The sequence below is a fragment of the Cheilinus undulatus genome, linkage group 3 (assembly GCF_018320785.1).
Source record: "Cheilinus undulatus linkage group 3, ASM1832078v1, whole genome shotgun sequence".
In the NCBI taxonomy this organism is placed as follows: domain Eukaryota; kingdom Metazoa; phylum Chordata; class Actinopteri; order Labriformes; family Labridae; genus Cheilinus; species Cheilinus undulatus.
The window spans coordinates 4,544,692-4,557,341 of record NC_054867.1 but is presented as its reverse complement, the minus strand read 5'-3'; the positions used below and the strand labels follow the sequence as shown (position 1 = coordinate 4,557,341).

Sequence of the window (12,650 nt, the reverse complement as noted above, 5' to 3'; positions counted from 1 at the left end):
TTGTGTGGACGGTATTTCTGAATGTCTGCTTTTTTAATGTGGACTCCAGGAAGACTAGCTGTGCTCTGGTACAGCTAAGGCTCCTAACAAAAAATCAAATGCTTGAAACACTCTAAAGTTCATATGGGACCAGAAATATAACCACAAATCACTGAAAAGCTGTGGTGTGAAGACTAAAAAAAGTCTAGTTTAACCAAACTGTAGTCATATTTTAAAGTTTCCTGAACACACAGTGCTACTTACCAGCTCCCCAAGATATGAGGTGCAGGCTGCCATCCCTTGTTCCTTAATGTGAGCCGGGACCTCTGGCCTTTGCTCCTTCATAAAAAGCATGAAGGCATTAGGTGGCTTCTTAATATAAGGTCTGTCTTCTTCAGGCACTTCCACACGACTTCTTTTTCTAGAGGGAAACAAAAACAGTGAAAGTTTAAGCTAGAGGTATTTCAATGGAATGTGCTTCTATAACACCACTACTAGTTGTAATTATGAGATAGTGAGTCATAACTAAGAGATAAGGAGTCAAACATATGAGATTTGGCATTTTTGGTCTGCCTGTATTTTTAATGCACAAACACATGTAGAATCTCAACCCTTTTGAACACAATCAGGTTATAAGACATCTTTTTTTTTTCAGAACAACATGGTCTATCAAAATACATGTGCTGCAAGGAAGTCAGATGAATGAATCAAAAGTTACATGACTAGAAAGATCAACTAAAAGAACAACACTGAAATTGAATCTCATATAACTTTATAAAAACAGCCAGATCAGCAATGACCAAACCTTTTAATATCTGCATTGAGTTCCTATAGGCTTGTCTGTCAGGAGAAAAAAATAACAATATGCTAACAAACACACACAAACTATCTCTATCATTTATACAAGTAAAACCAATTCACATTTTGTACACATGTTCCAGGGCGTAAATTTACAAACTTGCATCTTGTTACTTCTCCAATCTTTTGCCAGCTCTGATTGGTCACTACCGCCAAGAAAACAATTAGAGGAGAATGTAGAGCATCATAATTGGCCAAGAGGCGAACAGGAAGTTGTTGTCTTATACATCAAGTGTCAAACTGGGGGACTGACAGCAAGACTGCTATGTTTTTCATGCCAAAAAACATGAAATAGTCATGTCATGGATTTATCAAAATGGATTTGTATCAGAGTTCTGAATAAATACCATGATTAAAAATGTTCTTGAGGGTGTTAAAGTGCTTGGAGCTGTTTGCAGATTGAGAAAAAGGTAAGCTTCAGATCACACTTAACTTCATAGAGATCCATCATACGGTTCTGGAGATATAGCAAACACTATGTGCTAAGGCTTGGGATCTTGGCAATCCAGGTAGGCTCAAATGGTTAACAATGTAGAACCCTTGTGGTCGCAGCCATTTGATACAACAGGGAAATGGTAGGTAAATTGGGAACATCTTTTGACATGACTTTACAACAGTTGAAATACTTTATTTACTTGTGGACTCACAGGCTTCCATAGCTGTTGCTGCTGCAACGTACCAGCAATCCACCTCTGTGTTGTATTGAATGTCTGTGACCAAAAGGGTTCTATAAAGTAGATCTCATATTTTGGACTTTTTTTTTTCCTCATCTTTTTGACTTTTTATCTCATAATGCCAATGCTTCATTTTAAAATTGTGATTTTAGATCTGATTAAAAAGCCTAACCTTTCATCATTTTGACTTTTTATCTCATAAGTTGACATACTATCACATAATAATGACTTTTATCTCATATTTATGTCTTGACATCATATCATATTATTTTGACTCTTTGTCTTACATTTTTGACTAAGTATCTCATAATTTGGAGTAAAGATTTTTCATTTAATGGTTACTTGACATCTTTAATTTTTTATTAAAGTAAATGGGCTTCCAAAGCAGCAAGCAGTGTAGTTACAAATGACACCATGACAGTTTATAAAAATCAAAAGCACATGATACTTTACCTGAAAAAGCCAACATTTAGCCTTTGTTTGTTGAGTTTGGATTTCTCATTTTAAAATAAGATATGTTGGCTTTAAAATACACTGACCCTTTGACTGTTCATGAACTTTTTCTTAAATTAGAACCATTTAAATAGACAAATATTCATGTTGCAGCAAAAACACTGAAGTAAGGATTCATTGTGTAATTTAAGGCTAAAGACACAAAGGCATTCAAAACATATTTTACCAATACTTACTTTGATGAGGAAGTGCTGGGATGAGGATCACCAGTGAAGACAGTGCCAGAATACGGACTGCAGCTGTAAGAACGACCAGGCTGAGGATAGCAGCTGTAGATGGCACCAGGAAAATGGTTGCATCATGGGATGGCACCAGGATAGGGGTCGAGGTATTGGGTGGCACCAGGATAAGGGCTGTAACATGGGTTGCTGGGGAGAAAACCAGCAGAGCCGTAGGCACTGTAGTCTCCCACTTCAACCCTATTGAACATGCTACCATGTCTAGAGAGAGAGACATATTGAACATTATCATGTGTGTTTGTGTGTATGCTGACATAATGTTTGCTCTGTTCTATGTTCACTCATGTATTTATGTGTTTTTATATCTGTGGTACATACTGAACTCCTGCAGGCCACTGGGTCTGTTCAAAACTTGGACCAGGCGTCACTGGTTCCCAGTAATTCTGGAAAGAGACCAACAGAGGAGATTAGATAAACTCAGATAGTAGGCAGTAAATGAGATGATAATTCCATAGTTACTCTAAACATTTCAAACATATTGTCTTGTGGTCAATAAGAATATTATTGTTACTCTTTTGACTGAGTGCTAGGCCTGGTGTTTATTTTTTCATCATCACCATCATCATCATATTAATATTAACAATACTGTCTTGACCAGTGTTGTTTTTGACTATTTATCAATATTGAAATAAAAGGAGGTATGTTACACTGTCCTAATGCTACTGTGTTCTGGTTTCTATAGGAGACATATCCAGGTTTCTCAAAACCAGTTTCAGAGCTTTTTCTAGTCTAAAAAATCATAAAATGACCTGCAGAGAAATGTTCTCTTGATATCTTACCTGCTCCTGGCTTTGGGCATCTGCCTCTCTACCACTGTTGTTTGGCTCCATGACGTTCCCTTCAGGAAACCCTGCCTGGGCAGGTGGAGATGGAGCAGGAGACGAGTCGTCTGAGCTGCTTATCAGACCGTTTACGGTCTCTTCCAGGTCGGACGCAAGCTCATTCCAGTCCGAACTCCTGAAAATTTGCTCCACTTCTTGAGCCAGGTCCATTTTAATGGCTGAGGTGGATCTTTTTTTCCAAACCTGGTCTCTGAACTCCAGAAGAACTGAACTCCTGTCTGGGTTTTTACAGGACAGCTGTCACACACAGTGAGAAGAGACGACTTTAAGACACTTTCAATAGGAGAACTTTACATTCTTACACATACAGAGATGCACAGCCAACATTTAATTCATTCTAACTGCTAGAGGGCATAACTGTTGTAAATTGTTAACAATCTTAATGATACAATTGAATAGAATTTAGTTCTGTAAAAAGAAAATATATATTTTAAATATTTTTAGTAGGGATACAGCATGTGATTTTTAAGATGTCAGACCGTAGAAGGTATCAGATATTAGTAGATGTAACAAAATAATAATAACCAGTATTAGCAGCTGTGAAAACACATCTACAACCACTATATAAGCCATTCAAAACCTCAATGTGACAATTATAAAACAAACACATTTAGTATTTTTGAGGTTTGGTTGTCTGTCTTGGCAATGTTAGTGGCATTAGCCTCTAGTGATTACAGAGATTGTTAAGGTAAAAATGGGTCATAAAACAATGTTCACACTATTTTTCACCTAGACCCTCTGTGTTTGGCAACATTTTGCAACACACGCTTCGACTTGTGTATCTGTGCAGCTGTTTTTACTGAACACAGAGGCCTCCTGTTTGAAAAATAAAAACTTAATTTTCTTTAAAATCACTTAACTTTCATATTTTAATGTTTTAGTGGAAGAAATGTGCTGTTATACAGAGAAAATATCTAAATTAGCTGTAATTCAAGAGAAATCCCCCCCAAAACACATTTAAAGTGACTTTTTGGTGTTGCATCTCAGAGTCTGAAAGTTTGAAAGTGACCTTTTAAATGACTTACTTTGAACTTTCACAGATGATCTCGTGGACACACTCGGCTTAAATTCTGCTCAAAGTCTCTTTTCTCTTTCTCGAGAGGATCGCTGAACTCAAACGGACAGTGGCTGTCTTGCTGAAGTCGTGGGGAGAAATGCACTTTTTGCTGAGATCAAAGCCTCTTTAAAGCTTTTTAGAACGTTCTTAGAACTCTTCATTGCATCACAGTCAAGAGTTCCATTCCATATGCCATTCTAAAGCTCTCCATGGCAACAGCCACGTAATGCAGTTTAGAATGTAAACACAATTAATCTTTAAATCTTTTTAAAAAACCATTTTACTGTACATAAGCATCTCCATACATCTCAGAGGGAAATACTGTCTTTTTAAGTCTGCTAAAGCCATTTAACACCTGAAATATTAGATTGAATAAAAAAACAGAAATATATGGAAAGAATTAACATTGTATATTAATGTACAGGTATATAACAATGTGCTTCTATGTTTTAGAAGTATATTTAGGGCCTGGCAATATAGAAATTATCAATATATTGAGATATTTTCAATCAATTCATAGAGTAAGTCAATCTGCAAAACAAAAAAAAACAAAAAAACAAACAAACAAAAAACAACCCAGATTTGAATAATCAGATTCATGACTAATCATGTGATAATAACATGTACCTAAACTTGCCAACCAGAAGCTAAACAGAAAACAACAACTTCAGGATAATCTCTGTAGATTTGAGGAAACATCGAACTATAAATGTGACATTTTTAGACACTTTATTTAAATGAGAGAAGGGAAAACTAAGAGACAAGCGTAAGACAGAGCCCAAAATTATTGGGCTTAGTTGTCCATCAAAGTTAGGATCCTCATACTGCAATGTGAATTCACCATCAAGTCTTGGCTTGAAACGTTCTTCAACTGACTGTGGTCGCTCAGTTAGAGTCAGCTTCATAGCAACATCTGTGGCAACAAATACACGAAGCACAAATCTCCTTGAAGCAGCCATCTCCTGATTCATGCTGGTGTTTCAAAGTTCTGTTTGAAATAATAAAAAATGTACAAGATCATCAGGTTAGTGTTGACTGTTCTTATGAATCACAAAGGAGATCAGGTGAAAATGCATGTGCTGCCTGTACTCTGTCAGTTGCATCTAGTCTGTGTCATTAAGATAATGTGACAGATGAGCTTTCATTGCATTAAATGACTGAAAAGTGTAAATGCAATTGCTGTAGAGATATGACAGATATGGCAAACAATAATGCCTAAATAACTTTGCCCCAATATCCAAGGATGTAGAACACAGTTTGCATCTCAAGTCCATTTTAAGCCTGCAATTAAACACATTTTAAGAATGAACAAGTGTTTGGGTAAGCAATGTAGTGTAATGACAGAGTACAGGTGCTGATGCAGTGGGTTCAAATTAAATCAAATGCTAGATGATTAAAGCTCAAATCCAAAGCACATCCTCTGTAAAAGTTTGTAGCATCTCCACTGTCACTATTGCTTTTTCAACCCCATCACTGTTTAATGAAAAGCTCATTTATTTCGCATTTTTTAACATTATACTCAGTTGTTGGTAAGAGCAGAGGAGGCACTTTGTTTTATAGAAAGAACAATCAGTGAAATAACAATTAATGGTGCAAAGCACTTCAAAATGGTAAAGACTTTAAAATCTGTTCAGTATAAAAATGCCTACATCTGCTATTTCTAATTTACAATAGATATGCAGTATAGTTATGCAGAATTAATGAAAATGTAAAAAAAAACTTCGATAATTGTGGTGTTGCTCAATAATTAGTTTGACCCTGGGAGAACAGGTTGAATAAAAAATAGGAAATTGATTTCATTATTTCATTTAATAAAACATCATGATCCATGCTTACTTTTATTTTTGTTTGTTTTATAAATAATCTGACTCACCAGCTTAAATGATGGTATCAAGTGAGTCAGGTGATTGTAGGAGTGATGACATGGCCTTCAGCAACTCTCCATATCCCTTTATGTGCCAAACATAAATGAAAAAGTTCTATGTTCAGTTTACAAATTAGTAGCATTTAGAAACTGCATTCAATGTACATAATTTCATTTTCATTCGACCGCCATTTACACTTAGTGTCTTCTTAAAACTGCAACATTACTATTAGTTACCTCATAATTGCTGCAACAAATTATACTTTCAAGAAATTGTGATGAATATTTTATTTTCTTAAAATCTTTTGTAAAAGTGTAAACTCAATTATTGATCACTTTGGAGGGTTCTGATGAGAACATTATATTGAACTTTATGTGTTTCTGTTTTACAAAGACATCTCTTTATCAAGCAGTTCAGCTCCTCAGACCATAACTACAGTACTGTTTCAATGATAGCTCTCACCAGTGAGAACGTTTTGTCACTGTCACAGTGAAAAGTGACCTTAATGTTATGAGTAAAGATGATTTCTCCTTTATCGGGACAACACAAAGCTGTGGGTTCACAGTTTATGTTTGAACACTTTCTGACATTTTTCTAATTATTATTTCACAGTGCATCTTACCGAGTTGTGTTTGGAGGTTGAAGAAAGTCGCTACTTCCCCTCCTCTTAAGCCTATTGGAAAAGAAGAGCTATACAGCATAGCGGACATGAATTAAAAACAACAATGCACACAACAAACTAATAATTGGTTCTCTATTTCTAAGTTCGGTAAAGGTGTATATCAGATATTTTTGTCCTTGTTTTGTATTTTAAACTAATTTTAATATACAATACTTACAGTAACATAAACAAAAGAAATGTACAATAAAATGACATCTAGTGCACCCTTATTTCAGTTTGATGGTTAGGCCAAAAATGGTTAGGCCACTTTTTTTCTAAATGACATTTCTACACATGCCCCTGTGCACATTAACAAATAAAACTAAAATCTGGCTTAACCACCATCTAAAGTTTAAAGCACTATGTACATGACATTATTTCGTCCAAGTTACTTGGCTATTTGTCCAAAATTGACAGTTTTGGCAGCCTGAAACCACAAATATGCACAGAGAAAATTGACGCCCTGAACACTCTTATGTGGTTATGGTGAGAACTGGACTAGGGCTATAGTAATCAATTCTTTTTGTAATCCAGTACTCTATTCATTCTTCTTTCTATTAATCAAGTAGACAAAATTACTCATTTTAACATACTCTACATTATGCATGAATGTAATATTTCACATGATAACAAGAATAAAGCTCCATCGCTCACACAGAGGTACGATGATGTCTAAAACCTGACTTTTACATTACAGAAATATGGTCTATTTTTTAAAGGGTGTTCACTTTTAATTTTTGTAACAACATTTTTGTTAATGAGTTTATCCGCCACAAGAATCTGACCTTCTTAAACCATCCACTGACCTAGAGAACACATTTTAAGGGAGAAAGTTGCCTCTGTGACCTGTTGAATCCTGACTATATGATGATGAACTTTGACCTATTTAGTCTCGGTCTCAGTAACTGTGTCAGTAACGTTTTTATCTAATTGGTTTTAATTCATTATCAACACAAGTCTTATTAAATTATTCAGGAAGCTAAAACGGTTTTGAAATCACGACTTCAGAGAGATGAATTTTTAATAGCTTTATTAAGTTGTTAACGTGCACGAGCGTAAGAGAGAGAGTACCAAAACAGGACTTGTATCGTGTAGCCTGACGGTGTTCTGTGAAACTGTCGGGTAAATCAGTGAAGTTTATGAAATCCCCTGAAGTCTGCAGACTCTCACCGCTGTCTCACAGCTGCTGACCTGCTGGCGTTACAGCCTCTGTGTGGTGGATTTTAGGTGACCGTATAACTTTAGGAGCTCATATACATCCATAGACTTGACTTAATTTCCGTTTGACGATGACTTTGTTTACGTCCAGAGACACAGACGGATACAAACATTAGCATCCCCACATAACAGGTATTACTCCGCCAGCGTCCCAGTACACTTGCGGCACTATACTACGTCCTGTTAGCACTGTTGCGCCTTTCAGCAGACAAGAGAAGTTTGAGAAAAATGTATACTCACCACAGAAGAGCAAGCAGCCCCAGACTCAAAACAATGCAGCTGGTTGATTAAGTGATAATGGCCTCAGTCACAAGCATAATGACGTGCTAACATCGTCGCTAGCTTGCAAGTTAGGCGCCAAGTGCCCCAAACTGACGTTATCCGATTCCACTGCAGTCAAAAACACAAGGACTAAAAAGATTCCTTTCTGGGCATCGAGTACAACTCTGATATCACTGGGTTCTTGTATACAAAACGGTTTAGTATTGTGTTTGCAAATCCGTGGGTCTCCAAGCCCAGCCGTTGAGTCGTCAAAGTGCGCCAGATTAAACCACGCAGTGACGTCGATAACGTCACCACGCAGCTTTACTCAAAAGATATAATTGAATGACATAAATTAAATCAAAAGTACTGATCTAATTTAAATTAAAAACTCATTATTCATTCAAAAACTCAATAGTTTATAGTTTTTTTTAAACTAAAAAGCTGCTTTTAATTTACCTGGCCTTAATGACTTTGAGTTAGTAATACTGTTCGGGTTTACAGTGTAGAACTTTTGCCTCAGCATGCACTCCTTAATGTGCAATAAAATGTTGAAAGGAGAATTTAGTTTAAAAAAATAGAAGTCTTCAGTAGCCTATTTTTGCATATCGTTGGCATCCAGCCAGAAGCTTATCTCCATTTTCAGGATTTTAATTTTGAGTTTTAAATTTTTTTTCCTCATAAATCAGTGCTATTAGTCCTCCTTTACACCAATCGGTGGGTTTAACAGATTGTTAACCAACAAAGTTTCCAAAAAATCTGACTTTCACCATCATTCAGTGTTAAAACTCATTGAAAAATGTGAATTCCCTAAAAAGTGGTTAATTTGGAGATGGGCAGTTTTGGCCCAGTGGCAGTAATATGCTTTTGTTCTGTACATCTGTGTATACACTTCATTTAGCTGTTTTCACATCTCTTTTTTACCCTAATGTTCCTTTACTTTTGTGTTTTCTCCTCTTTTGTGATCGTGTGACCTTCCCTCTTTTTAAGCTGTATCTGGTTTTGTCAAGGCCAGACTACATGTTGGGCCACTCTAATCAGAGATGAAACCATTTATTTAAAAATGGTTTGACAGTTTTCTTTGTAAAGCTTCATTCATGAGCTGCTCCTTGTGTTAGCCAAGCAGCATGTTTTGACTGTCTCGGGGGTGTTGTGCCATCAACCCATACAGGCTTGAAAAAGCACACTATTGTGCTCAAGGAGAAGTTCAGTTACTCTGGTTAAAATTTACTGGAGTAAAAGTAAAAGTACTGGTCCATAAATCTACTCACGTAAAAGTAAAAAGTATTTGGTTGAGAGAGAGCGAGAGACTAGATCAGGGCTATTCAATTACAAATTCAACTGGGCCAAATTTTAAAATCAAGAAATATAGCCAGGTCAGACATGTTCGGCACCCAGTAAGCAGCTAGAAACGCCAAATTTTGGACCATTACAGATCAATTTTATGAAAAGTATGGACTTTTCATTCATAGCCTCCCTTTTGAATTTGGCAACATGACAAAAGCACACTAAAAAACAGAAACACAACAACAGAGTAAGAGTATGTATTTGAACATAACCTGAAGTAGTAGAAATGTTTTTTTCCACGTGAATAAAAATAAAATAAATAGACTGAAAAAATAAAATGAAATTCTGTAAATACTAATTTTGGTCACAATTTATTACCCAGGCATTTCTTAAATTTGCACAGTTGTAGCTACAGTTGAAAAGGACATGTTTTATACTCAGTATCTTGAGGCTACTTCTGTCAGCATCACTAGCTACGTTTCAAAACAATGAAGAACATTGTAGGTAGACTGTTGCTAGGCTATTCAGAGTGTTGCATTCATGTTCTGAAATAATGTGGGAATTTATGAAAACTTGCGAAACAGGTTGCCCTCTGCATCTTTGGCATGACTGCTGCCTGGGCCACTTGGGGGTTGGTTCTCGGCCACATGTGGCCCCTGGGCTGCTAATTGAATAGGCCTGGATAGATTTTATACCATGTTGTTCAGGCAAAGTACCATCACTATAAAAAAGTAAAATACACAGCAAAACTGCCAGTGTTAATTAAACTCATACTGAGTGAAATTTAACACCAGAAATGTCTACTTAGGTCCACACTACATAAATTTAAACTACTTTTGAAAGTGTTATACATTTTACAATATGACAAAGCTGCACTAACTCCTGTTATTCCATGGTAACAAGAGTCTGCTCCAGCAAGAACAAAGCAGAGAGTCCACCCCACTCCAAGAAAATGCATACTGATGAAGAATGCACAGTATGCATCCTTTAGAGCACGCAAGGTCACAGGTGCTGCTCTAACTCGGTGAATAACTCATTGTGTCTCATATCAAGAATGACAATAATATTCAGATTCAGACGACTTTATTAATCCCCGAAGGGCAATTCAGTTTACAGTTTACCCTGCCTTATTGAAACGATCTAAACAATCATAGAACAAAGACAAATCCAAAACATTCACGGCAGCAAATAAGCAACAATATTCACGTCAGTGCCAACAGATCCACAGGATCAGCAATAAATACAATAGGCACAATTAATACAATGTCAAGGATGCATTAACGAGCAAAACACCCAATCAGATTCTGTTCACCTGTCAGCGTTTAGCAGCCTGATAGCTGAAGGGATAAATGAGTTTGAGTATCTGTTGGTTTTTCTTGGGGGTGCATGATAGCGCTGCCCAGAGGGCATAAGAGAAAAGTCAGAGGAGAGAATGTGGTCAGGCTGATTTATTATTCCTCTGGCTTTCTGAAACCACACGTTTCTTCCAGAGGGAGCTTAGGTCCTCCAGCTGGACACCAATAATCTTGAAGCAGACTTTGATTATCTGGTTTAGACTGTTCCTGTCCTTTACAGACAGTCCATTAAACCAACACACAAAGGAAAAAGTTAAAAGACTTTCAATAAAAGAATGATAAAAACAGGATTAGATGCCCTCAGAAACACTAAAAGAGTTCAGCTTCCGCAGCAAGTGGATCCTTTGCTGACCACGTTTGACTATTGACTCTGTGTTCAGAACAAACTTTAGTTCAGAGTCAAACACAGTTCCGAGATACTTGTAAGAGTCAACAATTTGTACATCTTCACCATGAATGATGCTGGCCTCAGGTGAAGGCCCCTGGCTAGCCTTTCTGAAATCGATGACCAGTTCTTTAGTTTTTTGGACATTAAGGTCAAGGAAGCTATCATCACACCATTTAACAAACATTGATAGAGCATCCCCATGACCTGATTCAGAACCCTGAAGAAGAGACAGCAAAGCCGTGTCATCTGAGAACTTGACCGTCTGTGTACAAGATAAAAAGCAGGGGAGAAAGGACACAGCCCTGAGGAGAACCAGTGTTGGACGTTAAAAGCTTGGACATATGACCATTCACTAAAACCCGCTGGACTCTGTTTGTTAAAAAATTTGACCAGGCAATTTAAAATGAGAGGAGGGTCTCACCACTGTACAACTGACAACATCCAAAAAACTGAACACATGTAAATACATCGAAACACTCTGCCCAAGGGCATGATGGGAAACTCTGCAGCCCCTCCGATTTGGAATCACAGTGGAATAGCCTAGATCAGTGGCTCTAAACTCTGCTCAACCAAAGAGCCACATTATTGAAAAGGTACTTTTGCAAGAGCCACAATCTAAACCTTGGAATGTGGCTCCAATCATTACTAACAAACAACAATCAAAATAATCAGAGCATGCAGCTTGGTTCACCCTTCATTTCAACCCCTTTTTCTTTATTTATAGTCAATTAAGATGATAATTTGGGCTAAAAATGTCTGAACCATCACTTTTTATCTCAATTGCCAACTCCTCAGATACTCGTCAACTGCATCAGAAGATGGTTTTGCATATTTTCTGAAAAAAGCCTCATCCTCCACTCAGGTTTTTCTTATGTGTTAAAATATCAGCTAATCTATTTGCAATAATAAGTAATATTTCAAAAGAGTAGTTCAATTAACCTGAAATGTTGGATTTGTTTCACACATCCATCTGGAAAAGCTTCACTCGGAAATGTTTGGGAAAAGGCAGAGGCTTTGAAAAACTTTGAGTGTGACTGTATGAATGTTCTGTCACATCTCTACGAGCCAATCAGAGCAACAAAACGTGTGACGTAGCTGCTATCGAGCTGCGGGTGAGCAGCTACTGAGGAATAACACGAAACATGGCGATTGTAGACATGTAAGTACTCGACTTTTGAAGTTTTTGAAAAGAAAACAACTCACTGCTGTTCTTTGTCCTTCTTTTAACGAAGAAATGTTCTGATAAAAGTTCTGATAAAACTGGCGCTTTAGCAGCATCCTCGCTTAGCTCTTCTGTCATAATTGCACCGGCCTCCTGCTGCTGCTTGTTTACATCACATCGACTCTGCCTCGCCTGAAAGTACTGCCCCTCGATGCTGGTTGGTCCTGTCACTTTCTAACCAGGCCCAAACGGTTCAGATGGGAGCTTTGCAAGATGGATTGGCCAGTGAGA

The 12,650-nt window shown here is 37.1% G+C and overlaps 1 protein-coding gene and 1 long non-coding RNA gene across 2 annotated transcripts in view; both read right to left on the bottom strand.

The window, feature by feature from the left end:
- Positions 1-12,650, bottom strand: part of LOC121506932 (copine-9-like) — a 330,340-nt gene that overhangs the window by 26,069 nt on the left and 291,621 nt on the right. The gene's annotated exons all lie outside the window — the stretch shown is intronic.
- Positions 4,631-8,320, bottom strand: LOC121506933. Its single transcript, XR_005991695.1, has 4 exons — positions 8,147-8,320; positions 6,650-6,717; positions 6,036-6,111; positions 4,631-5,150 (listed from the first exon to the last, which is right to left on the bottom strand). It is a non-coding gene; the product is annotated as an uncharacterized LOC121506933 (long non-coding RNA).